The 27,881-nt window shown below is 29.3% G+C and overlaps 1 protein-coding gene across 1 annotated transcript in view; it reads left to right on the top strand.

The window, feature by feature from the left end:
• The first annotated feature begins 881 nt into the window (after nt 1-881).
• The window catches only part of LOC145314408 (tenascin-N-like), a 54,468-nt gene continuing 27,468 nt past the window's right edge, over nt 882-27,881 (top strand). The window contains exon 1 of the mRNA XM_080154303.1: nt 882-1,473. The gene's annotated coding sequence lies outside the window, so the exon portion shown is untranslated. The remainder of the gene's footprint in view (nt 1,474-27,881) is intronic.

Consider the following 27,881-nt stretch of genomic DNA (forward strand, 5'->3'; position numbering starts at 1 on the left):
TACAATGGGAATGTTGTCAAAAAATTTCAAAAAATATCTTTTATAGGAGCCGAGAAAATCACGTTTCCCTCAAACTAAGACATACGGACATACGGACATTTCAAATTATAGAGTAGCTTCGCTACTAAAAAAAATAATTTAAATTGTATTCGAAAATACTTAAACCATTGAAGTATACGTGCAGTAAAAATTTGTATCAAAGTACATTTGTAGTATATTATTAACTAGCGGCTACGCCCCTAGAGGCCTCTAGTGGCACTTTAATGTTTTTGTTTGTTAAAGTTAATTTTTTATGTACGATACCACCTTATTTGACGTTGAAATCTCCCAGATTTTAAGAAAATTTTCAATTTTTTTGTCATTTCTTTTGGGAGGGTGGTAGTACCCTCCCCCAAAATAGTTAAAAACCTTCCCAGGAAATATGAGAATCTACCCTGTTAAGGAGAACCCGATCGGTTTATCGGTTAGCGAGATCCTTCGGTACACACAGACAGACACACAGACAGACAAACATCCTGTTACTTTAGTATAAGGATTTCAAAACAAGAAAAAAGGGCTTAGCCAAGTCGTAGCCACGTCATGTCTTTTTTGCACAATAACAAAATTCCGTCCGTTTGCTTAGCTTGCCTTGTTTCGCAAAAGTTAGCAACAACATAAAATTAAATACCCTTCCCCGTTTTGTAATGTGGAGGAGAAAGATTGAAATTAACGGGAATTCAGAGCACAAAATGCCGGCCTCATGCGCTGAAAGCGCAACGCACTTGTGTGTGTGTGAGTGCGAATATATGTATTCTACACATAGAGAGAAATCCGTGAAAACACGACACCCGTATGTGATGTGTGGGTGTGCTTCCGTACTTCTCTCTCTCTTTCTTCCGTGTGCATGTGTGTGTGTGTGTGGGGACGACGGGTGGAACGCACCGCGTAAACCGGTTGAAAACAGTTACATAACAAACCGGTGTTGGTTCTACGCGGGCGCTAGAATCTTTCTCTCAGAATGGGGAAGGTTTCTCTCAGAATATAGAAGGCAGCTTTCGTAGAGGTTCTACGCAAATGAGATCTTTACCTGCCCCCCTCTTTGAATCCCCAAAAATAACAAGTAGGCCTTTTCTTCTTTCTTTCTTTCTCTCTCTCTCTCTCTCGGTCTATTTTTCTTTCTTTCTCTCTCTCTCTCTCTCTCTCTCTCTCTCTCTCTCTCTCTCTCTCTTATGGTACACACGAGGAAAAGGAGAAAAGAGAGAGAAACGGACGGATTTTATGATCGTGCGGACATTTCAGTCGATTTAAGTACACCTTGGGCCCTGTACGGTAGAGAGTGTACATTATTGTTCAAGTACATGTGTGATTAATTAATAAACATTGTATTTGTGAGAAATTAAAATAAATATTAGTGAATAAAGAAACGATAAATAAGAAGAAATTGTAAAAAATAAGTGACTTTTAAAATAGTGAAAAATCAACATCAGAAAAAAGGTTAATAATATGCATTGATGGAAAAAATACACTTTTAACAAGTGTTTTTTTATGAAGTAGAAAAGAGAGTCGGTATTTTTCTTTTAATCCTTTTTATATTAAAATTGATTTTATCATATCAGCTTTTATGCTTTTATAATGAAAACAATTGTCATATATTTCGATAAAATATTATATTAGGTATTTTTTTTATAAAAAAGAGGTAAACCTATAATTTAAAAAATATTCGAAAATGAAAGTTCCAAGTATTAAATTAAAAATTACAGTTTTTAAATGGAATAAGCTTATTACGCTTGTTATATGACGTTGGAAATAATACTAAAAAATCTGTTAAATTATCGTAAATTGGATATTATTCACGCAACCTATCACCGAAATTTTTTAAAAAAGTTTTTACTAAACGATTAATAGTTGTTTATTTCATAATAACTACTATTCTAGGATTTAGGATGTTATTTTTTTACGTAATTGATTTTATTAATATTAAAAAAGTATTCCAGCCTTCTTAAATAACTTATATTCAGACGATTCACCCAATGGAGTAGTTCCAACGAAAACGTTATGATTTTATTTCATTGGAAATTATTAAAAAAATGCTTTGATTACCTATCAACTTCATTGAAGTAACAATTTACCTTTATTAGATTAAAGTTGTACACATTTGATCTTTTAACAAATTATATTCGTGGAACTACCCCCTTACTGATCTAAAAGGTTGATTTTCATCTCCATAATAATTAAACCTACCCGGCCTCTACATTTTGCAAATAAATTGTCACTTTCTATTAAACCATTTTCATGTAATTATTGCTTTTAGATTTAGAGTTATTTCAAGGCTCTTAAAATAAGGTAAATGACAAATTTGAAATTCAATTCATTGAACTACCCCCCATGTAAGTTAAAGGCGTACAAAATTGCTTATAAGCTTCCTCGCAGCTTTAGGGGGTTTATCTTGATTTAAAATAAATTAAATGTGTCATTAATTTTGACTATGTACGTAAATTAAAATTATATGGGATAAATATTAGGAAAAATTAGTTTTATGGGAGATAAAGGTTTCCAGTAGTAGTGGTTGGTGGAAAAATTACCACGTAGATTTCAGGCAGTTTATCTTTTAAAACAACTTGTTAATGATACAAAGTTTGGTTTTATTTATATTACATGCTGAAATAAAGATTCCTGGTACAACCAAGCATATATTATTTTAACTTCAAAGTTCTAAACTTTATTCATAAATGAGAATCTAAATTTCATTTTAAATAGCAATTTATGTCTTTATGTTAAACTTTACAACAAATCCTTATAATGGGGATGAAACTTAGGAAGCAGGGATAAGACAATAGATGACAATTTTTTAATTATTTTTATTTTAAAATTCTGATTTTAGTAGCTCATAGTTTGTGGGGGGAGAGGGGGGGGGGAAAGGGGATGTAGAGTAATTTAAGCCCAACTTACCTTTTTCTCACCTTTAAAAAATTCAGTGAGGTAGGTGGCATTAAGCTGTTTATTACAATAGTCCCAAAGTTTTATGATAACGTTTTCTTAATTGTTGGCTTAACAACTTTGGGAACTTATTGAATTCACTGAGTTTGGGGACCAAACGTTTCAACCACAAATTATGATCTTCATCAGGGGTTGTTTTGTATAACGTCAATGGGGATGTACATCAATTAATCGACCATTGTCTTATCCCTCTAGATCCCTGTCAAAAATGTCTCGTAGACAAATCCTTATAATGTTTAAAACTAAAAGGAAAGAGTTATTAAAGTATTTAGAAGGCTAGGTATGTTTTGGAAAACTTAAAATAAAGGGGTATTTCATTAATTTAAAGTCATAGAATTGTATTTTCATGCAAAGAATTACCAATTTTTATCATGTAGTCTAAAAAAATTAGACTTTTATTCGAAATTTACCTATTTATAATTTTGATTAACAAACGAGTGTAAAGATACATCTTTTATTAGTTCTACTTATTCGATTTTATTATTAGCCGTACCCTTAAAATCACCTTTTTGGAAGATATTCCCTTTAAACAAAAATACCTTAAATATTAAAAATTATTTAGTCAACGTACCTTACGAATTATTTTATTCGAATATGAAAGAAATGAAATATCCACAAGCTACCTATCATCACACGAACATTATAAAAATATAAATTATAATAAATCCAGGAAGGTTCTTAGAGTAAATCTTTTTAATGTGGGTACACATTTATTAACTACTTAACACTAATCCTGCTCACACACCAACTTTTTGGCCAGCAGATAGGAGATTATTTATAATGGATAAAATATTTTGTTAAGTATTTCAACTCTTACATATTTTGATTAAATACTTAATAAACATAAATATCTCGATTTTATGGTTTTTAGGTTTTGAAACCTCATTGGTAGAAAGTTATGATTCTATCGAGTTTAAGAAAAAAATATTGCAATCAATCATTTTTATGGAACTATCCTTAGTTTTATTTATATTAAATGTTTCATCCATATTTTTACATCTGTTGTCAACCCTTTACATCGAGGATTACTGCTTCCCTTACATTGAGGATTACAGTTTCACACATTTTTAACTCTCACTTATGCCATCAGGGATAAAGGGTCATGAGATTATATTTTTAATATTTTTTTTACAAGAAAGGTATATTTCATATAAATAGGTCTAATGTTTACCTGAATGTATTAACGATCTATCCGTTTAAAAGGCAGACAGACGGACGTTTAACAACCTTTAAATAGTAGCTGCGCTGTTAAAAACGAGCATTACATTGATAATATTTAAGGAATTTTTCATAGATAATTTTTTTTCTCACAAAAATTGTAAGAATAACATCCTCACAGTTAGGGGGATTCTGTACTTACATAACTGTTACTGATGCTAATATTTTCGGAATTTTAAATACCAAAATCATTAATTTCCGACTATAAAATGTGATTTTTTTTAAATTTCAAAGTTTCTTGTAAAACACAAGGAGATGGAGATAACATTCAAAATTATTTTTGTTATACATTTAAGAATAATATATACCTAGATTGCTATTTTAAAAATATGAAAAGTCTTAATTAATCTATATTTTATTTATAAATGCAATTTAAGTTATATAACTTAAATTTGTATAATATGATATTTACAACTTTCCCTAAAGTGGGGGTTGAGTCAAATTTTGCGCGCCATTATTTTCAGTGTTTTTGCGGAGTCACGCGTTTGCAAAAATCAAGATTAGCAAATTTTTTAGATTTAATTTCTAAAAAACTATTTAGAATTTCTAAAGGGCAATCACATATATATAAACTTGATAGTTCATAACATAAAATTAACCAATCGCGCGTTTTGCGTGAACACCGTATTTAAAATATTGATAAAAATAAACAGTTTTATTTAATTTTGTCCTTGTGATTTTATATCAAGTTACAATTCTACTTAATATTAAAATAACAGAGTTTCTTAGAGTTGTGAAATTCAAATTTTTTAGTCCCTGATTCACTTTCATTTTATCTCTTTTAATAAAACAAAATGTATTGCTTTTTGGGGGCAAAATATTTTCTTCAGAGTAAATAACCTTCCCTGGATGTCTTTACATGGATATTTTTAACCCATGTTTAGCACTCTTATTGTCGTAAAATCTATTGTATTCCAGCTTAATATCTGATTTCAATTGATATCAAGTATATTTTATTTATTTAACTTTAAATCAAAATATATTTATTTATATAGAAAATTTAATATTTAAAAATTAATTTCGTTTTTTTTGTTAGGTATTTAAATTATATATTAGGGTTTTATTTTAATATATGGTATCTTAAAAATACTAGGGACCACTACGAGCTTTTCATAAGAAGAGGTAGATAGGGGTCATTTAAAATGTTTAAAGACTTCTACAAAACTTTCCCCAAAATTGCATTACCTACCCTTTTGGACAAGAATTTTTCGGATTTTTTTTACAACGGTATTTTATAGGATACATTTAAGATCAATCAAAATGTTTTTGAAGTTACACCTTTTAAGTTATGTAAAAATTAAAATTCCAACGGAAGTATAATTCACTTTTGAAATGAAATTGGGGCCAAACTATCAATTATTGTTTAATTTATGAAGATTTAAAGTGAATTGTGTAATAGTCTGGGATCTTAAGGGATAAGACAATGGACGATTGATTGCTGACCAAATAAACCAATCTGTGGAAAAGTTTGAACATTTCTGGATTGTATTTCGATTTTCCTTAAAGTCTCCAAAGTTTTTGAGCCAAAAAATAAGAGATCATGATTTAAAAACTTGGGTACAAGTATAATTTTCAGTGAAGTGTCCCCTCGGTCCCTGACAATTGGAGATAATAAATAATCCATAATTGAAGCCAAAATGTCTCGTCTTACCCTAATTGCTTGCGATTTAAACAAAAGGGGTCAGTTTTAAATTTATTTTCATCCACATTTGAAATTCAATATTGAGTTTTCTGAATTATATGATATTATCGTTATTTAACCAAGAAAATGTTATATCTAAAAGAGACTTCATTTTCATTGGTGGAATAGTAAGAATTATATGCTCCTTTACCTTTTATTATGTACTTTAAAAACCGAACACAATATAATATATCAAGTTTAGAATTTCAAATTGCAATAAAATGTGTTATATTGCTTTTTTTTAGCAAAGGTGCAAATTTTAATATTTAAAGGAATGGAACTGCTTTTCCATTAAAATATCTTCTAACATTAAAGAAATCCTCAATTTTTTTCTCTCACTATTTTTACATAAAACCAACCTATTAATTTTGGTGCAGACAATCTATTGCATTTTCAAAAAGCATTGATATTTCTTGACTAATAACAATTCAAAATTAACATTTATGGAATATCTTACAAGATTTTATACATTATTACCAAATAACAGTTTACTGTTATTCATTGTGTTTTTAAGATTGTCGCCTTTGAGCTGTTATGGACATAACTATCCCTTTTTTACTTATAAATCTTTTATGGCACTCGACCTGTGCTTTTTTACCATAAAACATTTCCTTGTGAAATATTGATGAAATATCATATTTCTTACTTCTTTTATTTCAACCTTTTAATGATAGTTTTATTGACTGTTATAGAACATTAATAGAGAAGTATAAATTACGTTTCAACTTTTAATTAAAATAACTATTATTTCCAAAAGTACTACTGACATATTAGACAATTGGAAACGTTATATTGAAAAAGTTTCTTCGATTTACATATCATTTGTTTTAAAAAGCATTACGGACAAACTAACCGAAAGTGTAGTTGCAATGAGTAGAGTAAATATGCTACCAAAAACTTTTTTATTTAATTTGAACACATTTTAAACTAGAAATGCCCAAAGATTATTTGGTGAGCCATCACTGCCGCGCTACAAATTGTCAGCTTTAAAGCACAGCAAATATCGAATTGTAGGAATTTGACACAATCGCAGAAACTCTTTAAACAACGTCTTTTTGCGTAGGCGATGAAACACCCAGAAGATTACTCAACAAAGAAAACATTATTTTTTTTTGCAAAAATCTAAAAATCTGTTTCTTGTAAAATGATTTATCTTTTACAACTTATGATATCAAAAACGACGTACGTCGTCTGGATTCAATTATAATTCTCTGGGAGCGCAGCTGCTCTATAATACACTATGAAATAGGGAACAGTTAGACCTGTGTTTATAGATATGTGCATTTTTTTTGATGGATTTAAATGTTTTTACCCAATGTATGTTGCTGTTTTCAGTATTTGGAATTTTGTAACATATTTTGTTCAAATTGTTTCTGTTATTTTTATTTTTTATGTATGGAAATTAAAGATTATAGAATCATTAAACAGTATGAAGTTTTATATCAATAGAATATTTAAAGCAAACCGTTAGTTTTTTAAGCTATAAAATCATTTAACCCATCAACAAATTATCCAAATAAATACTTTAACACTTGCTCTTTTAGATAAATAAATATTTGATAAAAAAACAATAAGTTTTTAATTCTTCTGTTTTTGTTTAAAATCTAGCTTTATAGCAGATGTATGAATTAATATTGTATAAGATTTTGTCTTTTAGGAATATTTGCATTAGTTTTATGTCTACTTAACAGAATAAAGTATATAAATTGTTAATATATTTTAAACAGAAACCTTTCCCCTGATAGTCATTGGCTACCAAAGTCACAATTTGACACATTTGAATTAGGATAGGAGTATTTATATGTTGGCCATTGCCCTGCCCCTGTTTCTCTTACTGATAGTGTTGAATAAAATATTGAGTTAATTGGGTGTTTGGCCCACATTTTAAATGTCCTTCCAAATTGCCAAATATATCAGTTTTCAATATTAAGTGGCGCTTTTTTTAGTTTCGATAACATAACAAGGATGACGGAATTTGCTTGTGGGGCAACAATTGTATTTGGAATCCGTATTTCAATCCAAACTCAAAACGAAATAGCATTTAAAGAGTATTTAACGTAAACTAAACTTAGGTATATCCCTTTAAAAGGGTTAACTTTTTTGATGTACTGAAAGCTGCATAGATATTTTATAAGAATGTTATATTTTGAAAAATAAGTGGTATAAATTAAAAACCTTTTAAATCACAATTTAGGAAGGTACTTATTGAGGCATAGATAGAGTAGCTGCGCTACTAGCAAAACTGATAAAAATCTGAAATCAGACTTCTAATTTTTTCCCCAGTCGAGTCGAGGATGCTTCAATCTTTGACCCCCAACGAACTAACAAAAAGTGTTCATGCAAACTATGTTGGGGTATTAAAAAACAGCATTTTTTTAAAGTAGCTAAATTTATAGTTTCATTCAAAGTATTGATTATGTATATGACTTATCTTGAATCAACTAGCATTAGTAGGAGCAGGATTTTACGTTGCTATACAGTTGATAATACCCTTTAAAGCTATCCTTTTTTGGGGAACACTGTCAGATAGTAGTGTTTTCAATCAATAATAGATTTATAAAAAAAATATCTAATTTATTATTGGCTCAGACAAATGATGGATATTTTATCATAAGAACTGTTTGGCCTCCAACTTTTTCACAGGTCCAGTTTAATATCTGTTTTTAAATCAAACATACTAGAGGGACCATGAAACTAAGTTAGTATCCTAATAGTAAAATTGATACTCTAATGTTAGATTGCTCTATTACCAAATGATCAATTTTGCTTTGCCCCCGAAACATTTGAATTACAACTGAATTATATCAATATATATAGATAGGTCCAATACAAAATTTAAATTTCTCATTATTTTTTTATTGCGCCTATTATTCTTTTTTCTTTCATTTCCTTATTGATCAGAAAGGCATTTTTTGGGTCGTTGTGCTATTCTGTAAGTAGATTAGTCGGTACGTTCGTCTGCTAAAGTTATGTAAGTCATCACTAAATTGGGTCCCTCAATTGCTCATAGTTGTTTTGATAATCTAATTGGTGTATTACAGTTTGTTGTCTTCTTTTTATATGTTTTAGATAAGTATTTCTGACATATATGGACTTCATTGTATTTTACTTATTAACTTTATAATATTGCTAAATTTTAGCTAATAATTTATGATTCTAAAATCTAATTTAAATTTCAGAAGCTTATAATACTACGTGTACATATTAGGCATTATTTTTAATCTTAAATCTATTTAAATCAATACAAGTAATTATCTAGGAAAGGATAAAATATTCTTAAGATATAAGACACCATAAAGCTTTGATGGGAAGTTAAAGGTTTCCAAAATTTTTTTTTAATGTTGAACATTTATAAAATAAGGGGGGGGGGGTTTAATGCGACCATCTCGTAATCAGTGAGCAAATGGCACTTAGAATTCGAATTTCCATCTGAAATTGTGCATGAGTAATCCTTGGTAGGTCTTTTTTCCTTAAATCGAACAAAAAGTTGGAAAAGTAACGGCTAACGGCTGGCGGCTCAGCAGTTTTGCCATTTTTTGGATATCTATAGTACAAATTATTCACGAAACCTATCTCCACCTTTTCTCGTTGCCACTCCAAAACGCTATCAAACGGTTCTAGACGGTAGTTGTTGGTACTAGAAGTTTCAAAAATGGTTATTGCTATCATTTAACATGAATTAAACCAAAAATATGTTTTAAATAGTTGATTCCTTAAAATAGGCAAAAAACGGCTGAACGGCTGAGCCGCCAGCCGTTACTTTTCCAACTTTTTGTTCGATTTAGGGTAAAAAGACCTACCAAGGATTACTCATGCAAAGGTTTAGATCGAAATTCGAATTCTAAGTGCCATTTGCTTACTGATTACGAGATGGTTGCATTAAACCCCCCCCCCCCCCCCTTACACAATCTTAATTATAAGTCAGCACTGACTAAACTATCCATTAGCTTAAAGTCTTAACATTTTGATGTTTTTAAGAATATTTTCTCTTATCCATGAAAACCTGCAAGGTGAACCAATTTTTCTGACAATTAAGCTTCCCCCCTAATTTGACAAGTAGCGGTTTCTTTCACTATTTGTTTGTTAGTGTAACATTGCAAATTTACACTTTGCAAACTGTAACTTTACTGTGATTTAGAGAATATCTAAATGGGCTAAAATGTTGCCTTTATGAACTTTGAAAGGGATATAGCTACTGAAGAAATATATATGCAACTCATAGATTATTTTTGCAGGGAGGATTTTTTTATGCCTTTGTAATCAATGAAGTTTCTTTTTGCTAGTTGGATAAAAAATATTTTTTTTTTTACAGGTGTAACTGTTTTGATTTTACAGTGTATTTTTTTACGTGAAAATAAAAGTATAAATATACCTAATTTAAAAGACTACCTATATGGAGTAATATAATTAAAATTAAAGCATACCAACACTTATTTTTTCTTCCTAGACTAATTTTAGATTAATTTTGTGTTTGTTGGTTTGTATGTGTGTGTGCTGGCGGGTGTGTATGTGTGTGTGAGTGACGTGTGTGTGTGTGAAAAGAGGGCTTTGGGCAATCAGTCAAAGATAATCTAGAAATCATCTGTAGCAGTTCTCAAAGTCCCAACATACATTATTAATACAGCATTATTTCTGCCTTTAATAACCTGACACTGTGATGTAATACTACTGCAAACCAATGACTACAAGAGTCATATGTATCTCATCTAATTTTAGATATATGACCAAACCAGGCCTATCTTCAGAAATAAGATGATATGTGAATAATCTAAACTTGTTGGCCGGACCATCAGTCGGACGTACGGACATAACATAACCAATGACCATATAAAAGTTGTGCTTAAAAAAGAAATTATTTTTGATTTTCATAAATTTTTCTTTACCTATTAGTTAGGTACCTATTACTTATTTTAAAATGTTTCTAAGCCAGAAAAAAAAGGAATTAGGTGTCAGGCCTTAGATGTTGCTTTAAAACAACCAAAATGCTTTTTTCATAAATTATTATTTAAATTTTAGATAGGTACCTGATTAGATTTAAAAAAACATTTTGATAAGTAAAGTATCTTACCTAAACATTTTATGAATAATATATCTAGTTCGATAAATTCACAGTATTTTTAGGACATTTTATGGACAGAAGGTGGTCTGAAAGAGGTCTAGAAAAAAAGGCCCAAAAACGTGTTGTGCCATAGATCGATTATTTCATTTATCGGTTATTTTTTTCCTTGTTTTTTTGTTGGCCTGCCTGCCCATGTTATTTAATTATGGGATTTACTAAGTTGTAGTAAGCGTTACATTTTCTAGATATTCCATAAGACTTTCTTCATATTATACTACTACATAACAGTTTACTGTTATTTTACACAGATACAAAATGATATAAGTGTACTTATTATGTGAATGATTTGCACATTAAAGACTAGAGTTGGCTCGATATAATTATCTCCCTATTGGCTAGTTTTCTATATGCATATCTATTTCTCAATAAATCTATTTTCCTCACCCGGCATTACTATCTAAAAGAAAGTAAATATTTAATAATTTAAATGATTTTAAAAAGATTTTTTAAATTATATTTTTTTCTTTACATTACCATCACTAAAGGGTTAATGATGCTTATTACAATTTTAGTTTAATATTTGACCACACAAAATGTCGCCACAATCGAATTCTTTTAAAACAGAGTTTTCTTAAATTTATTATATTATAAATTTAAATTTTCTCTTTTATGATTAGAAATTAAATACATCAATATAAGGTAAATAGCTACATGAAATAAAAAAAAGGAATTTATTTTTAATAAAGTAAAATAATGAGTCTTATCGTTCTGGGCAATGAGAGTTTATTATGGATTATTGGAGCACTATGAGTTTTAGTCATATATTCCTTGGAAAACTTGAGCTCGTTTATAGACATTTATTTCCTATATAGATCTGACATGGATCTTGAAGCAAGTAAGCAGGCCGTTTTGTACATGTTAAAAATTGGAAGATTTCATTAAATAAAAGTTATCGCAAATATACTTAGTAAATAATTTCTCTCTCTGTGGTGAAAAAATCTATTAACTTTTAGATCAAAGATTAATTTTCTACCCGCCATGAAATTAATTTTTTTTCGTCCATATGATGTTATATAAAGAATTAATACTTTTATTTTCCTTAAAAACTTAGGTAATGAATTCTTTTTTAAACTAGTGGAAATTATCCATTTTTAGCTATGATATAGCAAAGGTTTTAGAGATCTAAAGTATCGTAAAGACACACGTTCAACTGCTTTGATTTATGGATGTTATATGTATAGGTCCGAAACTTTGAAATATCAATTTAATTTAATCTGAGCAAACCAGCTCAAGTATGTAGATATGCCTAAATCAAAAAAAGGACTGAAACCCTGTTTTTTTTGCTATTCAGTAGTGGATCTATTCCAAAACTAAGGTACCACGTTTGAGTAAGTTGAAATATAATGCTTAATTTTTTCTTCATTAAAGGACTTTGAAAATGTCATATTCTCTGATTTACTGACAAAATTTGACTTTACTTTTCTTATTAAATGAAAAAAATGTTCTAATATGAATATGATTAATAAGACAAAAATAGCATCTCAATTCTATTAGACAATCATAGATGGAAAAAATCTGGATTAAAATTATGGACACAGAAAAAGAATCTTAGAAATTACGTTGGAAAATTGCAAAGAATGACTTAGGCACTTAAAAAAAAGCATATTTACGTCTTTAGGGATTTTCTATATAAAACCATACAAGACAAGGTTTTTTTTCATCAGAGTTTAGAACCGGTTTGTATCCAATGGAAATAAATTAATTGCACTATTGATCCATGTCACTGGGCAGACAAAGATTGCGTGATGTTAGTTGATAACATCTCTTATTGAGCCATAAATAAACCCTCTAATGGAATTTTTATTCTCCGCCTTATTACAATGCTTCATACTAGAGTCGGATTAAGGGGCGCATCTACTCCATAATCTAAGACTGACGCCAATTCGTGATCAAAGACAATAAAAGGAATTGTTAATACTCCTTCCCTGGTCCTATAAGAAGCTTCACTGTAAATGAGAACAACATCTGTTCAGCTGTTAGCAAGAGCTTGACAATACATACATCATGTTTCTTTAAAATAGGGATATCAACTTGTGTTAGAATATATTATTTCCTGAGTTGGATCTTTAAATCATTTTAGTGGTGAGCCAAATTGGGGTGAGCCAACTTTCCACCAATGAGAGCACAGTATTTTATGAAATGCCGCGCTGTGATTGGCTGAAATGCAGCTCACCCTGATCTGGCTCACCACTAAAATGATTTAAAGATCCAGCTCTGTATTTTTAATATTATTTCACAGCTGCGCTATTTCCCGACTTAATTGTCCTTGTACTTTTCTGAGTTAAGGCCCAAAGCCTGCCTGATTATTAATGCCTAGTCGCATGATTTGCCTGTTTTTTTTCATGCCTATTCACATTTAAAACCCTGCTTTACATGATAAAATGACATTTAGAATGTTGTTTTTTTGTTGATTCATTTTTAGAACTAATATTATTATTAGTCGGACAATTTTACAATCATTGTTCACTTATCACATGCTTGATATAGTAGCATTAGGTACTTTTTCGCATTTCTTTTGTTGGATAATATCATTCTTGTTCAGTTTTTGTGAAAGTAAAATATTATTTGAGCCACATAATAAACCAAATCAATCATAACTAATGTATTACATTTTCAATGGCACAAAAAGACACCTACTTTTATGCTTATTTGCTTTGAATTTTCTTTTTAAATTTATTTGTAACCCAATAGAGGACCCCTTTAGCAGGGCAAAAAGGACAACCAAGTTCATTCAGCCCTAAAAAGACCTCTCATAAACGAAAGAGAAGTTTAATATGCTACATTTTTGATCACATGTTGACCCTTATATAAGATAACTTTAGAGGTCCAAAAATCATCAATTTTGGAAGGAAGATATATAAACAAAATAATAGTTTTCTGACAAAAAAATAAATTTAAATAATAGCAAATATTAATTTACAACTTAGGAACTATTTAGATATCCCATAAAACGAAATGTTGAAAACATTAAGTAACATACTAGAAAGCTCAAAATTCAGATATAGCTTGAGCTTTCAATAAACATTAAACATGCCTTATTTTTAGTTAGGACATTTTTTTCGTGCCGCTTTGTTAAAACGCACACTAGCAGACAAGTGTTTTACCTCATTCGTTGAATAAATACAAGAAATTGCTAAATCACCTCTTGTTATTATCCAAATATGTCTTTCTACACAGCTTTTTATTGAAAATATAACAAGGACATTCATGACCATAAATGGAGCTTGTTTAGAAATTTTAAAACAAGGATGACAACATCCATAAAAGCGAAGCACTGAAACAGTAGGACAAACGGACATTAAAGTTTGTATAGTGACAGAACTGAATAATCAGAATATAAATGTATAAGAGTTGAACCAAAATAGTAAGTAAATTTGTTGAAAAACTGCTTGATCCAGGATAATGTTTATGGACATACTTACATTTTTAGGACTTGATTATAGAGTTGCTTCGCTTATAACATTATACTTTATTGTCCCAGGAATTAATGTACCAAAAATCAGATTAATCGGATGATTGGATCACATGAATATTTGTTGTTGAAAAAGTAAAAAAATCGACATGTTTAAAATGGACGTACGGACTTACTGGTAATGATTATAGAGTTGCTACGCTTTCTAAATCGTACCTAACTACTACAGGAATCACCATGCAAAGTTTGAAATCGATAGGACAATTCTAACATGCCTAAATTAACGAATAAAAGCTATCTATCTCGGACGTACGTACGGACGGACGTTCGGACGGACGGACGGACGGACGGACGGACGGACGGACGTACGTACGTACGGACGGACCGACCCTAATTATAGAAAAGCTTCGCTTTTAAAAATGGATACTCCAATAAGTTAATTCAGTGAATTCTGAGATCTTTAGTTTTCGACAAAAAAACTTAATTGTATAATAAAAGTATAAAAGCATAATCATAAGATTATAGGTATTATAGAATGATAGATGCCCTTTTCATGAAACTATCTCTTAGTTCAAATCTTAGTTCTTAGGTAAAATGAATTATTCCCTATTTTAAAGAAAGCTTTTTTAATGTAAGCGATTAATTACTATAGCTTTTAAATTAAGTATACTATTATTAGAGTAATTTGAACCTAATAAGTAGTCTAATTGTATATTAAGGAAATACAAAGATCAAGGTATAGGTAAATTTGTGAAAAAAAAGTTTAGAATAAAGATACAAAAAGTGGAAATGTCAGCAAAATGTTATGTACTTTCAACTTAAAGGGGGGGGGGCGAAAGTGACACTTTTTGAAACCAAAACTAAGAGTCAACAAAGGAACTCGACTAAAAAAAGGGTTACAGGTCTGAGATTTTGCATGGCAGTTGCTTTATAGGGGTACAATATGGAACTGTGAAGAAACGGCGGCGCAACCGCCAAAACCGCCGTTTCCCGCCGTAATTTTTGTTGCCTTTTCTCGGCGGTTTTCGGCGGTTGCGCCGCCATTTCTTCACAGTTCCATATTGTACCCCTATAAAGCAACTGCCATGGAAAATGTCAGACCTGTAACTCTTTTTTTAGTTGAGTTCCTTTGACTTTTAGTTTTGGTTTCAAAAAGTGTCACTTTCGCCCCCCCCCCTTTATAATTTTTGTTGTCAATAAGAAAAAGAATAAAACATTGTTCTTAAAATAATGGATTTAACCCTGAATTTAAAGCTTTCATATTTTTTCATATTCTACCTCCCTGTAAAGTAGAGGAAATAAAAAATTTGAAAACATCCAATTAGACTCTTAAGACAGAACAATTTTAATTGAACTAGAAAAATATTTAACACACGGTAACGGTGGACATTCACATCCCTAGATTTATCACAGTAACAAATAGTTTGAACTCAGAGAGGGAGAGGGGACAATAGGCTGTTTAATATACTAGTCCCCAAAGTTTTATATTAACTTTTTCTTATTGAATTGAGTGTTTTATCGTTTTAACCACTAATTTTAATCTAAATAAGGTGTAGTTTTGTGCATTTTCATTGGATATGTACATTAATTTATTGGACATTGTCTTATCCCGTTAGATCCCTGATTTAAATTGCATATCATTACAACAGCATAAACTGTCCTTATCCCTTTTTCTACCGCTTCATAAGACATCTCTCTTATTTATTGGTTATTACGTATGATCTGTTTACGAATATGAAATACTTTACGCAGTCGTCAAGTGGAAGTGATGTGACACCCACGGTAACAAAAGGAAATTAAGTTAAATTAGAATCGTAAATATTGAGCAATAGAGCTAATAATTTAAGTATTAAATATTAAAACAATTTTAGTACAAGACTATTCATCTTTATTTTTCTATTTCTTTCTTTTTATCCTTAATAACATTCTGTTATGGTTATTACCACAAAGAATTATTTAATAAAGATAAAAGACAAGCAAATATACTTATATCTAAACTCCTGAATTATTGAGGAAGAAAATTGTAATTTTAGATTAAAATACTTTTGATTCTTAACACTAGGAAAAAATAAATTGCTTTTCTTATATTCAAAAGCGAGGCTGTAATACAATTTGTGTATTATGCATTCTTATTTATAAACAAGTTTATAAAACACGTAATGCAAGTTAAAAATAGGTACTATAAGGAGCTTTTTTTCTAGGCGTGAGATCAAAAAGTTTTTTTTTTCATGCATATTTTATAATTAAAAATCTAATCAATAATAATTATAAGCTTTCGTCATTATAATGAAATATTTCCTTTTCAAAATTTATATCACGCCTTAATTCCCCCCCCCCCCCCCATCTACCTTGTTAACAAAAGGTTTTTTGTTATATCAACATGAAACTTTAGTTATACTTTCATTATTAGAATAGCATTACATACTAAATACTAATTTCTGGTTGTTCCTTAGGCCTTTGTCAATTATAATTACAACTTTCTTTGTATGATTATTTGTCCTTAAAATCATACAATATGGGTTTTTAAAAAATCTGCATGAAACTTAAACTCAAAATTGATCTTTTAACCTCCAATTTGGCACAATATTTTTTTTGGGAAAATTTTTGATTGACCAAAATTGTTAAATTACAGTTATTGTATGATTTGAAAACTATTGAGATGCTTAGGGCCTGCCAAAATTGTATTAAATTGTGTGTATTAGGGCCAGCCAAAACTGCAATTTTAATGCCAAGAAAACGCCCTTTTCACTTTTGGTTTGTCTGTGAGTGTGTTTTTGCATTCTGTCTGAAAATAAAGTAACAATATTTAAAAAGTCCAAGAAAGGTTTTTAACTGGCGAAAAACTTGATTGCAAATAATTTTTGTTCAACAAGAATTATTTGTATCTTTTGCAAAGAAAAACAGAATTTTTGTAACATTATATGAATGTTTTTTTAGGACTTTAAAAACCAAAAGGGAAGTGTGTGTTATTTTTGGCGGATGAGATTGTATTAATTTTCAGGGTTTTTTTTTGGGTGTGAACATTGGAAAAGGGGGATTTTATTTGTAACCACTGGGGGGGGGAGGGGAGGGGATTTTGTTGTAGGCCTTTTAAATCACCGCGTGACAGCATTATGGGGTTTTAATCAAGGACTTGTTACTTCATAGTCAGAAATGTGGTTTCGTGATGGGGGGGGGGGGGGGGTTGATTAGTAGTCGACCAATTTGACAAAAAATAAATGTTTGATTTAGTAGGTATTACTTTTACCTATTAAATATAACCAGCTTGTATTATAACCAATTTTAATAGGTATTTACAATTGAAGTAAAAATTACTTAATAAAGAAAAACATCCTCCTTTAAAGATTAAAGAAATGTCCTATTTTACCAACCTTTAAAACAATATCCGTTGGTTTTAAACCACTTTTTAGAACAGAATTTTAAGCACTTTATAATTGATGAAAATTGCATTTTTAAGCTAGGCATTGTTTTTATAAACATTCTTTCACATTTTAAATGCTTAGAATTGTTTTAAGGCTGGTATTTTAATGAAATTAACTATTAATGATCCTTGCTATTTAAATAAAACTTTTAATACAATCTTTTCCACTTTTGCTAATAAAATGTTGACAACAATTTTTGATTGGCGGAATAGTTGGAGGTAAGATAGTTTAAATCTTGATTAAATATCCCTACTGTCTTAAAGGGAACAGGAAAATGTAATAGTATCTACCATTCTTCAAGTGATGTTTTATTTCTATTTTAGCAATGTGTTTTATTGTTTGTAAAAATGTTGCAAATAATGATGACCCTTGCAAAAATCTGCTTCTTATTCCATTTCTTACATTACTTAGTTAGTGTACCTACTCGATTCGTTTATGTATAAAATAGTTCGATTCTTAAAGAATTTAAACTTTTATAGCTGAAAAAGGGTTAAAGCATGTATCGTTGCATGTAAAGCAATTTTAGTCCAAAGAAAATGTAGCTCCAATCTTCAAGTTGTGATTATAAGAGTATTTTTTTCCTGTTTTAGTTTAAAAACTTAATTTTTGTATTCAAATTCTCTTCATAAAAATCTTTAAGTAAAACATTTTAAGGATTGGGTTGTCTGCGGGCGTGGCGCATACTGGTACTAGAGATTCCGCAATGAAAAACGCCCACCATAATTTTTAAGGAGTGGGAACATAATTTTTTCTTTTCCTACATTTTTAAAATAAAGGATTATACCTTGAAAAAAGAATGGTAAAATAAATTTCTTTTTGTAGAAAACTAAAAATTACTGAATTCCTAATTCTATATTTGCAGTTTAAGTAGATTTGTGTATAAAAATCAATTTTGCTTGTACCTTTTTCTTGAATCTTTTTGCTCTTTAATTAAAGTAATAAATTCATAAAAAATGCTATGTTGAAAAGTAAATAAATTATGTTGGAAAAATTTAAATAATTCAATTAAAAGAAATTTCGTACCATTTGTGCTATAAAAGTAACATATTTTGTTTTGTCTCTCAAATTTCTTATCATGGCTAACTAATCGTCATATCTTAAGTGTCTTTTTTTTCTCCAACATTAGACATGGTTTAGATTGTTCATGATTTTTTAAAACAAGCCCACATGCTAATAGATTTATTCTAGATCAGTATTACTAGAATGATTCGTAGAGAGCCGACAATTCTACAGCTAATTGGTTAAATTCACATAGAAGATAGCTCTATACTGTAACTCTATTTATCTATCTATTACTGCCACTTTAAGTCACGTAGCAGATGATAGAAACCATTAATTTTAATTCTAATTTAGTCGCAAGGACGATACAAGAATCAATATTTCCAAAGGTCCACAGGAAATAAGATTAAAATTTTGAATTTAAAGTGTAACTTATCTGTCTAGGGCTATGAAAATGTGTATTTTTTTTTGTAGAAATAAAGATAGATGTATTAATGATTATACGAGTAAAGCAAAAAAAGAGCGGGGAGGGGGGTTTATTGGTTAACATAAATATTGTTGTATAGTGAGAGAAAGATACACATATAGAGACGCAACTTATTTTTTAAATAAATGTATTGTAAAAAGAGATTCATGAATGTGTATAATAGTGGCTGCTGATATAGTGATATGCAAAATATAAAAGATTAATTAAAATTTATGCTAGGCCATGCTAAAGTAAGATAAAAAAAGAAGAATAGTTAATTAAATTGAGATATATTATAGATTAGGGACACAGAAATTGGTTCCCTAAATTAAACTAAGAGATAAAGGACTCTTTTTTTGAAATTTACCCCCTTCCCTATCATTTTTGGGTTTTATTACCTAACCTAAACAACAACAATTTATTATTATTTTCTTAACTCTGGGATTTGTGGTCCATTCGCTTTGGAGGGATATTGCCAGCTTGTAATATGTAAATGTATCCTGTCCTTCTGTTGTACAAGCCAAGTTGTCAAATTTGAGGCAAATTAATTCAATAATCTCACACACACACACCACTCCACTTTAATCTTATTTAATACGTGAATAATAGCTGAGTCAAAACAGCTAAAAGTGTTTAAATACTTTTGACCTGGGGGCTTTATCGCAAAGTGTAACTCATCCACTAAATTGGTACTGGGAGGATGAAGTTACAATAATATTTAAAAAGTAAAAAAGTACCCTATGCTACTTATTAGGCGTTGGAAACCAATGATAAGGGTATAATTGTTACTTTTTAAGATACAGGTAAAAGTCATCTAATCAATGAGGTAGTTGAAATGATGAACATGTAATTTAGCGTTATTGTTGGAATACCCAAATTAACACCTGGCAGGCTCGCTGGCAGCCAGCAAGGCAGCCACAACCTTGGCACAGGTTTTAAATTAAAAGCCTTTTATCCCAAATGATATTCAAATTTAAGTGGGCTGAAGTGGAAATTTGTGATTAAAGGGTTTTCAGACTCGATTATCTAATAAACCTTAAACATATCATATTGAATAAGTATCTATCAGATATTAATATTAGATACATATTCATTATACAGAATATTTTGACATATTTTTATTAGAAGATTTATGATAAATAAAATGATTGATATGGATAGTATTTTATTAATATGTAAACAAGAATGAAACGTTTGAAGTTGCATAGTTATAAATCACAAGCTTTTTTAATATGAGTTTAGAAGTACACATTTTTTTCCATTTAGTTGAGAAAATTTTGTATCTTCTATTTATCAACATTTCAGAATGATGTACCTTATTGTAAGAAAGCATTATCATGTTTAGAAATGGTATATTGAATAGATACTTCGCATATAAATAAATGATTAATAAGATGAAATTACTCACATACAGAAAATAATTCAGATTTTGATTAAGATTTGAGATAAAGATACCTAACATTGCTTATGTTGGGTGTTTCATTAATAAAGCTAAAATATTTGAAAATTAAGTAAAAAAGTTTCTTTTACAAAATAGCAAATTAACTCTTTCTCTTATTTGTATTTAAACAAATACAGATTATTTTAATACTATAAATTTTACAATTTTGTCGTTTTGTATGGACGCATTTAACTGAATATATGTAAAATATACATACCAAAACCAAGATAATGAAATATATTCTGAAAACTATAGAACATTACAGAGAAAGCTATTAAATCTAATAAATATTAAAGAATTACACTCGGTATTTTATATACACCTATGCTGTTTTAAAATTTAATATAATTTTATCTTTGCTTGTTCTATGAGTATAAATATATGCGTTCTTGTTTTTATAATACTTCTTACTGTCCTTGTCCACTTGGTAAATGCCTTACATACAAACATACATAGGTATCCATTTCAAAATCAATTCATAACCGTGAAGCAATACGATAATGGATGCAAGTCTGTAACCGTTAATCATTATTTTATTTTAATCTATTTTCCAGATTAGTCTACATCTATATCTTTCATATAAAATTAAGTTCAAATAAGATTACTACGATAAAAAATCTTATAATTAAATAGGTTTTTTTTCCAAGATGATGAAACTTAAATGTATAGATTATGTATCTATCCATCAAAGGCATAGCCAATCTAAATGGTCAAAGAAAATTGTATCAATATTTCTAGGCACATTTAACCCCCCTCCCCTTAATTTAGGGCAATTTATAGGCCCCAATTGCCCCCACTCCAATCATGATTTGAAGAGGGTGGGGGTATAGGCCTTGATCTAAGGTTAACCCCTTCATAAAATCGTGAGATGGGCGAAATCTTAACTATCATCTTTCTTCATAGTTTGAATTAAACATTATTGATATTTACTTAATTTGTCTATCTTTCAGCTTTACTTAAAATTGTTCTGAATTGTGTTATTTTCTATTTATTTTCTAACAGTCATAAAAAAACCGCCCATCCTTGTTTGCCTACCCAAGACGAAATTTTCATGATTTACCCATTTGATTCGGTACATACTAAAATGATACATAAATTTTAAAATTTTGAATTACATTAATATTTTAATGATGAATATTTATTTTATTTAATGCCTAGGCAATTCTCAAAATAATCAGCATCTTATACCAGGCTTTCAAAATATATTGACTCTAAAGAATCCTTTAGGTAGGGTAATTTGATAATCTTTAATTCATGGACAAAATTGTGCTTGTTAATTCAAGAATTATTGTCTGATAAAATAATATTACTGTAGACCAAAAATATTAAAATAATAGTTAGTTTAATATAATAAATCAGGGTACCTACTAATAATCTTATCATGCCTAATAATTTTAGATATTACTTTAAAATTACTTCACCCCACCCTACTAAATATAGATAGGGATATATTTTCTGAAAAATTCATTTTAAACTGAAAATGTTCTAATTTCTATCATAAAAATCCACGAAAAACTTCAGCTTTATTGTTTGAGGATTTTTTGTTGGAAAAAAATATTTAAAAAATTATCGTTATTTTTTCGAATACCTACACCTGTTAAAGCTTAGAAATATGATGAAAAATGCGTTGATCTAGTTAAAAGATAGATGTGGGTATAAATGGTAAAAATGAGGGCTAAGGCGGGCTTTTTAAGGTTAAAAAGATTAATATGAAAATTTTTACCCTTCTAATTTACCCACGGATAAAGGAGTGATCAAAAATGTTGCAAATTATTAATTTTTTCACAATAATGTTTTTTTTTATTTAAGTTCTTTTAAAGAGGAAACAAATTAATGTAAAAAACTATCAAAGTTCAATTTTAAATGCATATTTACAATTATTCTTTTCCATGAAATTTTTTAAGAACATCATCCATTTAAAACAAAGACAGGCAGAGGTAAAGTAGAAGGCTTGCTTTTTATCAGGGATAAAGGACAAAGTAAAATTATCCTTGTACAGAAATACAGTTAAGGGAAGCTAAAATTTATACAACTTCATTTTATTTGCTTCAATGATAATTAAAATTTTACTGCATTTATAAATGCTTAATTGAGACAAAATTAAATATTTTTCTCCATAATAGTATACTATACTTTTTAGGCTTAAAAATGAAACTGCAATTTTTATAGTTAAACTGACAGAAATATATAAGGCCAAATTTAAACCTCTAAAAAATTAAAATGATATTCATGACTTCTAAACAGTTTTTTTTTAAATCTTTTTTATCTATTTTCATTATTTTGCCTATTCTTTTATTTCTCTTTACCTCAATACTCGAGAGTTGTATATAAAATGAGGTTTTACTAGCTAACCGTTGAAATTATAAAATACCAAATTTGATTTAAAACGTCAAGAAATGTAGAGTAGGGAAATGAAGAAGAATGTTTAGCTGTCGGCGGGTCAACAAAACATCTTTTTAAGAAGCGTAGCTCCTCTGCAACTTAATTTGTGAGTCTGTATGTCTGTTCATGTCATTATTTTGAATATTATTACTTATTATGTCTTGCTCTTGACAACTAACATAAGTAAAAAAATATAATGCTTTATTTCATACTTTAGTATATATCCATCCTTGTATTTTTATCTTTTTAAAAGTCTTCTCAAGCCTCTTTTCTTCCTATCTTTTCAAGATTTTAATGAGCTTAAAACCTTCATGGATATGTTTTATAAAAAAATAATTAGTCGATTAAATATCAAAAGAATCCTTAGTAAGCCAAAGGCCCGGGCTAACAAAACTGGTTTTAATTTTAAGATTTCTGTTTTGGTTTTCGTGAAAATCGATTTTTTAGGTATTATAGCTGAGAATTGGTTCTAATCCACCGGTTATCAATCATTTTCGAAGCCATACTGGAAATCAAATTATCTATATGTAAAAAAGACAGAATTTTGGATGAACTTTGTGAAAGATTAGTTCATCATACATTGACTTATCTCTGTTTCAAAAGATCATATACTACTTTTCTTTATTCTGAATATCTGTTCAACCTAAAAACAATCTAAGTCATATCTCTGGGGCAAAAAATATGTAACAAAATATGAATTTGAATTTCATTAGCATGGGTAATTTTATCTAAAAACACTAGGAATTGTTTCTTCACAAGTAGCGAAGCTACAGCTATACACAATATTCGCAATTTTAAGAGGACAGTAAACTGTAATATAGAAAAACTTATTTAAGAGAAAGGTAATTTGGCTTCTGAACTGTAGGTATTGTTAATTGCAATGTCTAAACTGCTTAGTTAATGTAGTGTCTAGGCTGTCTAGGTATTTTAGTATCTAGACTGAAAGCTCTTTTTACCTTTTATTGGTGGTCTGGTGGACTTTCCAATGAACCCAAGTTTAAGAACAGCTGCGCTTCTTAAAATCCAAGTAGACATATTTCTTTGGGTTGTGCAGTAATGTCGAGTAAAACGTATTATTACATGTCTGTAATTCACGGGTGTTGGGGATAAAGATTTTGTTTTAGGAATTTGGGTTTCAGCTCTTAAAATAGATCACCTATTTACCTATCATGATGCTTTTTCCTAACTTCGTGTATATTCATAGTGAAAATTTGTCCTTTGATTAAATCCAAGTATTTTATTTCTAATTACTTTGTGTACATTATCTGTTTACACATCACATTCCCCCCAAACGATGACTTAAAAATGATATCATTTACCCTTTTTTACAACTGCCATATGTTAGTAAAATGACATAAATATGACACTAAAACAAACTTTTTAAATTGAAAAACATCCTTTTTATATATAATTCATGTATTTTCTGCCTTTTTGGATGTTTTAAAAAGCCTCAAAGCCTCGGGGCAAAGAAAAAGCCAAAATTGTAAAGCAGATACATTATACAGGCTGACAGACATATGTACATAACTACAAATACAGGGTGCCCGTTTAAATATATTTTTTTTGTTGGCCATTCAAAAATCTGTGTTTCTCAACCCTTTGTTTTTATCTTAAAGACAATTCATTGAGAAGGAATATTAAACCAAAAGCAAAATAATTTTACTCTTATTTTAAATAACAGTTCTTCTCACATTCTCAATTTACTTACAGTATAAAAATTTTAATTTCCAATTAGAAAATTTTTTATATTATTTTGTCCACCCTGTAATAAGAAACATAGAACCATCCCTACATACCAAAACACGTCAAAATATAATATTATTTTTGAGACTTGTTCCTTTTTTTTCTTTTGTAAGATACCGCAGCGTACCACAGTCCAGCCTTACATGGTGAAAATGGTTAGGGGGCGCACTATGGTCTAAAATTGTACAGAATTTAAATTTCTAAAAAGATCCTTTTCAGTATTTTAGTTAGAGGTGTTTTTTCATTTAAAAAAAAGTGTAGGTAGGTATTGTTTTCTTCTTTGTATAAAAAAATGACAAAATGATAAAATATTCTTGGCCAATTTATTTTTGGCCCTTTGTATGATGGGGTTGGATTCTAATTTGATATTCTATTCACGCAAATTTTCACATCTCTCTCTCTCTCTCTCTTCTCTTCTTCTTGTTTGTCTTATTTTCTTTGCTCTTTATCTATCTATTTATTTAGTTTGTTTATGTATTTCCAACCTGACTTACATTTGCATCTATCTATTTGTATAATTTCCATCTTATATATCTAGAACTAATCTTCTATTCACTATATCTATCTATCTCACCATTTTAATTTATCTACCTATCCAACCATCCACCTATTCATACATCTAGCTATCCATCGTTATACCCATTTATCTACCTATCCGTTCATTTACCCTATCAATCTATATACATAACAACAAACAACGTCTTCTTATCTATCAATCTATCTACTATCCATTTATCCATCTCCCCATCCTAATTTTCTGTTATATTGAAGAAGTATCTGATTGCCAACTTCTTGTTAATACAATACAATCAGACATAGGGATAGGTCAACACAAGAATCATGTTTAGAATCATTGTATAGACAGCTTTCCGCGGATATTAAAATGAAAAATAGTAATATTAAAACCAGAGGTGAATTCTTAAAAAAACTTTCGCCCACTAAAATCAGTTTGCCCCAAAAAAATTTTAGTGATGCAAAATTATCCCCTCTAATTTTTAGTGAGCCGCACTGATTTTAGTGGGGCAAACTGATTTTAGTGAGGCAATTTTTTTTAAGAATTCACCTCTGATTTGTTAGCCAAGAAGGGCCGATTTTTTCTTATCTTCATTATTTTTTATACTAATCCTTCAATTAAGCTGGCCTTTTTAGCATAATATTATTCTTGTAATCGTTTCTACCAATAAGTGCCAAAGGGTGATTTCTTTTAGTTGTAGCCCTTTCTGCTCTTTTTTTGCTCTTCCCATCTGTTACTAAAACAGCAACAGTTTTACTAATGGTTGAAAATATAGAATTTTATGATAGTTAGTACTTTTATTTTGGAGATTTTAAAAGAAAAATAATATACTTTTTCATCTTTTATATTGGTTCTGTTACCATTTTTTATTCCAGTCAAAATTAAATACTTGAATTAACAAAATTGCATTAGGAGTAGGTGGCCAAGCCATGGTCAACAACTCTACACGTAACCGGTTCATTTAGTCATGTGATAGTGTAAACTGCAATCAAATGTTTTCCAACCTTTAGAAATATTCACCATGGTTTTAAATATTCCAAGTACAATGTCGTTCGAAATTGTTGCGGCTATTAAAATTAACAACTTTGCCATATTCAATATTAGTGCGCTATTACTACAACAGTTCAGCATATTACAAAATATAAATCTATCTTAATTAGCAGCCTCACATTTAGCTCATAGCGCTAGCTACATATTGTCAGACTGATAGACGAACGAACTGAAGGACGGATTGACAGACAGACAAAGTGAATTATAGAGAAGACTTTGATGTATTACATTTAATTTTGGGGAAGTGATAGCAAACCTAAATATTATGTTTCAAAAATATTAGATTAACAAGGAATATCAAAAGAAATTTCTTTTCCTCCAACTGCTGTCATAAAATTAGATTTTCAATATTCAAAAGTGATTTTTTTTCGTGAATTATAGAGTAGCTTTACACTAAAACCCACAAAAATATTAAAATCTTTTGTCTTAAAAACTAAAACTAATGACCTTTGGTTTTGTCATGTTTAAATATTAAGATTATAAAACGAACAGTTATAAAGATTCTAAAATAACAAAGTTAGATATAAAAGTTCTAGTATTGAAATTACCGTGTCTGTCTGTCGGTCAGTCTTTTAGTTCGCCACCTCTTACTCTCGTTCTGAATGTATGCCTTATTAACTTGAACACGAATATTTAATGATCTTTACATTAAACTTTTCTCTCTTCATTATCTCTATCCCTGCCATTAAAACTGAACTAATTACCCTGAAAATGTTTATAAAAAATGTCATAATATAAAATATAAAATTCTCATTTTAAAAACTCATTTCCTGCATGGTTTCTATACAGCTTCTTCTATAGAAAAGGACTGTCTTTCTTTAATTTTTGATAATGCAGCTGCTATTTAACTAGTGCAGTGTATTATGTCTGCCATACAAAACCCACTTCATCTAAAAATGACTGAAGCTTTTTTTATTTCCTATGCTGTTCTTGTTGCAAATGCCAAGGTATTTATTTTAATTTACAAGATTTTTTTGGACAGTCCTTTGATAAGAAGTGGGAAAATGTATGGTTTGAGTACAGGGAGGGATTTTAAGTAAAGTCTGAAGAAAAAAAATTGCTTTTGATTTTTTGTCAGTTATAAGTAATAATTTCTTATATACCTACCTATATTCTTTGTTGATTAGGTTTGTAGCATAATTTGTAGAAAGCAATATATATATTTTTGCTTAATAATGACTTTAAAAAGACATATTAAAGGCCAAAAAAATTTTCTCCTGATGAATTATCCCTTTCTTATTATCTTTATGTTGTGATTATATATTTTTAGTCAAAATAACTTTGGTTTTAATGTCATAAAGATCAAAAAAGGTCTTTAAGTGATTTAAATCATTTTTTAATTACTTCTTTTTAAAAAAAAAACACTTTTTTGTATTAAAAAGATAATAATAAAACAGGACATGTAAATGATAAAATTATCAATTCTTAACTTATGAATTTTTATAATGAAAAAAAGTT

The sequence above is a fragment of the Acartia tonsa genome, chromosome 1 (genome assembly GCF_053477335.1).
Source record: "Acartia tonsa isolate MP-2025a chromosome 1, ASM5347733v1, whole genome shotgun sequence".
NCBI classification, from domain to species: Eukaryota; Metazoa; Arthropoda; class Copepoda; order Calanoida; family Acartiidae; genus Acartia; species Acartia tonsa.